This window comes from Electrona antarctica (assembly GCF_951216825.1).
Source record: "Electrona antarctica genome assembly, chromosome: 15".
Classification (NCBI taxonomy): Eukaryota; Metazoa; Chordata; class Actinopteri; order Myctophiformes; family Myctophidae; genus Electrona; species Electrona antarctica.
The window spans coordinates 4,625,198-4,631,197 of NC_136796.1; positions in this window are offsets into that span (position 1 = coordinate 4,625,198).

Genomic DNA, 6,000 nt, shown 5'->3' on the forward strand with positions numbered 1-6,000 from the left:
CATAGTTTTAGAAATATAGTGCTTTCAAATTTGAGACATTTATAATGGAGCTCAATGGCAGCTCTATGGCACGTCAAAAAAGCACTTTCACCTAGAAACTCCATTCACACTTTTTATAATTCAGCTTACTGTGGAGACACATGCTGGAACCTTTTGTTGAAATGTTTTGTAGTTTCTGAGTTATTTAACTTAAACGCCCAATGCATTCTCAATGGCAATAGCACAAACTTTGGCATGCTACTTGTAAATGACCCAAGGCACTGTATTTTGTCTGTGTAATTATCTGCATGCAACATGTGTCATACTTTTATTTTGAAGGGTTTTTTTGGTTTTGAGTTCAGTGTGTGGCTGAGAGCCTGGTAACTTTCCACTGGGGGTTTCCTTGATTGGTTATTGCACTCACCTGGCTGCTCAGAATCAGAAGGAAATGTTTGAGGCAAGCAGCAGCAACAGTTTTATCTTAGCACCCAGCTAGAACGGGAACAAGGTAATGTGTTTGGGTTTTATGATTCTGTGCATTTACTTGGATATGTTTATATTAACACAGAGAAGGTGTTGCTTTCATGTAAACATTGTGATTATTCATGATTATGTTTTGTGTGTGTTTTAAAGGCCCATTCTGTATGTTATTGTTTTATGACCTGGTTTGTAATGTTTGTATGTTGTAAGAGCTCATTTTATGAGCTCTTATGTTTATCTGTCCTATAGTTCTTACGGTGTCTGTCCAGAAAAGAGGTGTTTCACACAAAGGAAAGGAATTTATGTTCAAAACAAGGCCTAAGGCTGAGCATAAATAAAACCTTCTGGAAACATCAGTACGCTTCACCATTCTCTGGCTTGGGTTCGCTACAGTAAGAACTTCCCCGCAACGATCTACATGGTTGTTGCCAAAGGACAGGCTACGGCAAAAGGTCTTCACGGCGTGCCTGCTGCTGCTTCGACGGAGGGTCTCTACACACGGTGTGATGTGCTTGCTGCAGCTACTGGTACAACATACCCAGGGACTTCATTGAGTGCCTGCTGCTGATCCTGCTACGTCGCTACATGCCAGCTCCATTCATCAAACGGCACATGTTCTCTCATGTTGGAGCCTGACCTGCATCGGCAACTCGGGCAGCGGTCACATGGATTCAGTGCAATGGTCAGGTACATATCCACCAACATTGATGCAAGTCAGTATTATTGTTATACAGTCAACGGTATTGACAAGGTGAGCAACGGATGTAGCCTGAACTGAACTGTGAACAATACTCATCTGCTCACCTACAGAAAATTCAAAAACGAACAAAAAAATACTGCATTTCTAAAAACGAACGCAGATACAGACATACATGGTCTTAAGGATACATTTACATTTTTGGACTTGTGTTTGAAACGTATACAGTACACCACGTGCACAACACGCACACACAGACACAGAAGAATACATTTATTTTTGGATTTACATTTCAAGGACTTTCAGAGTTGGGTTCATTGTTGTATTTACATGGACATTTATGGTTGATCTACATTGGTTGAATTGTCTTTATAATAACTACTGAGGTTCTGATATTTCATGTTTATTTTTCATTGCAAAGGGTCAATTATAACTGCCAATATATTTGATCATAACTGCCAAGAGGTTCTCTCATAACTTAAAGGTTGAAATTCATATTTCTGTTGACAATGTCTAAGTCAGATAAAAGTAAGGAGCTCAGGGAACAGAAAGGTGAGGTCACAGAGGAACCTCGCCGCTCTGAGCGTGTACGATATCCAACAGAAAAAATGCATGCTTACCAACAAGAGGAGATGAGTAAGAAAGAAAAGGGACTAATTACCCTGTATGAACAGTGGAAGAGTTTGGCCCGTAAAACGAGACAAGATCTCAAAACTAACATAACAGAAAGCCATCTGACATCACTCGTAGACCCTCTTGAAAAGGCACAACATGTAGTCACAAGGACCTACATGGAAATAAGAGATCAGATCCCACCATCAACTGAACTAAGACGTAAAATCGATGCGTGTGAAGCCGTGACTAAGGATATCACCAAAATTATATATGATAGGATTACTGAGATTGATGGAGATTATGATGCAGAGTTTGCAAATGGCCGGCTTCGTGAGCTACTAGAGTATGACTATGCCCGCTCTATTTATGGTTCAACTGCATCTCAAGTACAAGGCCATCACTCTGTGGCGTCTTCACATAGAAGTGAACACTCTGTGTCACCTTCAAATAAAAGACCACCTGTTATTATCTATCCATGTCCTGTTGTATTTGAATAAAACACCTGTCACTGACTGTCAATTTGGGGGTGTGTGGTTGGGAAATAAAGGGGAGGGAAAGGAACAACTTGGGGAGGAACGGGGTGACACTCACTTTTGACTGTACTACGATGAGCAACCATGCTACCATTCTGCTGTACTGAGATGATCGGAACGAATAAAGAACGATGATTGACAATATGCCGGACTCCTTGATGCTGTGTCATGCCTTCACCTCCCTCTGCTGATTGCCAATGATGGGACCTCATAATTTCCTTAACAAGGTCTATAACAGAGAGGTACAAAGGGAAACGGACAACCAATCTGTAAAACATGACCCCGAGAGCCAGCACCCCATATTCTCAACTTCTGTACAGCCCCACATACAGTCTGTTAAGGGTGCCCCTGATAACCAGCGCTCCGTCATTCCTTCCTCTATGCAGCCCCAAGTCCAATCTATTAAACGCGACCCTGATACTCAGCGTTCCACACCAGCTATTGCCATGCAGTCCCCCAGCAATGAGGCCACAACACCTCCTCCTACTGATGTGTCAATTCTGGCGCAAGCTGTACAGGACAGCATAGCAATTAATCGACTTCCTATGCCTGAGCCCACAGTCTTCAATGGTGAACCCATTCGATTCATTGATTGGAAAGCTTCCTTTATGTCACTTATAGACAGAAAGAGCATTTCGTCTGCCGACAAACTGTACTACCTTAAGAAGTATGTTAGTGGCCCAGCTCATAAATGTCTTGAAGGCACATTCTACCGAAGCGATGAAGAGGCTTATCAAGATGCTTGGACCAAACTTAACCAGCGATACGGCCAGGCCTTTGTCATCCAAAAGGCATTTAGGGAGAAGCTGACAAATTGGCCAAAAATACATGCTAAGGATGCAGAAGGTTTAAGGAACTTTTCAGATTTTCTGAATGCTTGCCTACAGGCTATGCCATACGTTAAGGGTTTGGATATACTGAGTGACTCTGAAGAGAACCAAAAATTAGCACAGAAATTGCCAGATTGGTTAGCGTCACAATGGAATCGGCAAGTTACTAAGGCCCTCATTGAAAGTAACGAATTTCCCAGATTTCATGCCTTTGCTGCATTCATGTCAGTCGAAGCAGAGATTGCATGTAACCCAGTTACCTCTATCCACGCTCTTCGCTCATCTGACTCATTCAAGGATAAAAGGAATCCAAAGGATATTAAAAGGAACAATGTGAATGTTTACAGTACCCAGGCAACTGTAGACAGTGACGAAGAAATGCCAACAAAAGGTGCCCCATGCATGTGGTGCAAGGGCACTAAGCATCAGCTCTATAAGTGCCCTGACTTCATGAAAAACTCCCTTGAGGACCGAAGAACATATATTAAGGACAATAGACTATGTTACGGATGCACGAAAGCAGGACATGGCGCGAAAGAATGTCGCCACCGTCACAGTTGTGACACATGCAAGGGAAGACATCCCACTTGTCTTCATGACAATAACTATATAAGGAAACCTGTGCAGAAGGAAAAGGTAAAACCTGTGCAGAAGAATAGTGCAACACAGCAGGATGCAGATGAGATAGCATCAGCTCTGTCTCACAAGATTGCCAGAGAAGGACAGTCTGCAAGCACTTCAATGATTGTGCCGGTATGGGTGTCATCTGTCAAGAATCCAAACAAGGAAAAACTTGTCTATGCCTTATTAGACACACAAAGTGACACTGCTTTTATTGATCAAGAGGTGAGCAGTGAACTGCAAATGGATCGTTACCCAGTTAAGCTAAAACTAACCACTATGCTGGGAGAAAATACAGTCATGAATAGTGAAAGGGTATCAGGTGTCCGTGTGAGGGGCTATAGCTCCTCAGTACACATCGACCTCCCTTCAGCATACATGAAAGACTGCATACCTGTCAACCGGGAGCACATACCAACCTGTGAAACAGCCAAACACTGGAGTCATCTTTCTGATATCTCAGATGAAATACCGACACTCCTGAGTTGTGAAGTTGGCCTTCTCATAGGCTACAACTATTCCAGGGCATTGGCACCTAGAAAGGTGATACTAGGCAAAGAAAACGAGCCCTATGCTGTCAAAACCGACTTAGGGTGGAGTATTGTTGGATGTTCAAGGCCTTGCCTCGATGCATTGAGGTCAACCGGATTTTGTCACCGGGTTGCTGTAAAGGAGTTGCCCCCTTTAACATCGATGGATACAATTCGTGCTCTCGAGTATGATTTCAAGGATGTCACTGGACATGACAAAACCGTGTCTCAAGAAGATCTAATGTTCCTAGATAAAATACAGAAAGACATAACACAAAATGACCAAGGACATTATGAAATGCCCTTACCTTTTAAGGACAGACCATACTTACCAGACAGCAAGCCGCTCACCGAGATCAGACTCAGCCACCTCAAAAGGAAATTCTCCAAGGATGAGAAGTACAAGGAAGAGTACATTAAGTACATGAATGACATCATTGAAAGGGGTGATGTAGAGGAAGTGCATGGGGATGGAGTTCCTGAAGTGAAAAAGGCCTTGATACTGAAAACGGAGACCACCGAACCAGTGGGTCTCTCAGACCGCGTATCTAAGTTCTCATCATGGTCCAGAGCCACCAAGGCTGTGGCACTCCTTCTACGGCGGACTAAGAAAATCAAGTCAAGCACTCGTACTACAGTAAGTGAATGGGAAGACGCTGAACGTGTCATAATAAAAGATCTGCAAAGCCAAACATATGAAAAGCTGTTAAACAAAGGAATGCAGCTACCACGGTGCAACACACTGCACCACCTTGATGTTTTTCTTGACGGAGACGGTATCCTCAAGGTGGGAGGAAGACTCCACTATGCATCCCTCCCTGATTCATTCAAGCACCCAATAGTTATTCCTAAAGATCATCATGTGACAAAACTGATAATTGCTCACTTTCACGAAAAGGTCAAGCACCAAGGAAAAGGCTTCACTATCAATGAGATCCGGTCCAATGGCTATTGGATCCCCGGGATAAACAGAGCAGTTGCATCAGGCATACGCCAGTGTGTGACTTGCCATAGACTCTGGAGACCGCCAGAGGGTCAAAGAATGAGTGACCTACCTGCAGAACGTGTAGAGCCCTCTCCACCATTCATGTATTGTGGTATGGACTGTTTCGGTCCCTTTGTCACTACAGAAGGAAGAAAACGGCACAAGCGTTACGGCCTACTCTTTAACTGCTTCTGCTCATGGGCTCTCCACATAGTCGCTAGAGGAAGGAATATGTCCACAACATTACCTTCAGGCAGTGCTGGCATACCCCTAAAAGGAACGTGGTGATGGACAAGGAAGAAATGTTGCCACGGAGTGAGTGGAAGCTAGGACGAGTCTCGGAGACACTTATCGGCTCAGATGGACTGGTCAGAAGAGTCAAAATAACTATAGGAGATCGAAAGCTCAATCAGAAGGGTGAACGCAACAAATTGACTGTGGTAGAACGCCCAGTACAAAAACTGATTTTGTTATTAGAAACTGTTTAGTATATCCTGACAGTACAGGTGAAATGGTCATGTGATGTTTTTGTTTTTGATATGAGCCATTTCATATGTGAAAATTATTTGTTTTTGTATGCCTTATTTGTAAAACCCTCATAATTATGGTGGGAGTGTAAATGACCCAAGGCACTGTATTTTGTCTGTGTAATTATCTGCATGCAACATGTGTCATACTTTTATTTTGAAGGGGTTTTTTGGTTTTGAGTTCAGTGTGTGGCTGAGAGCCT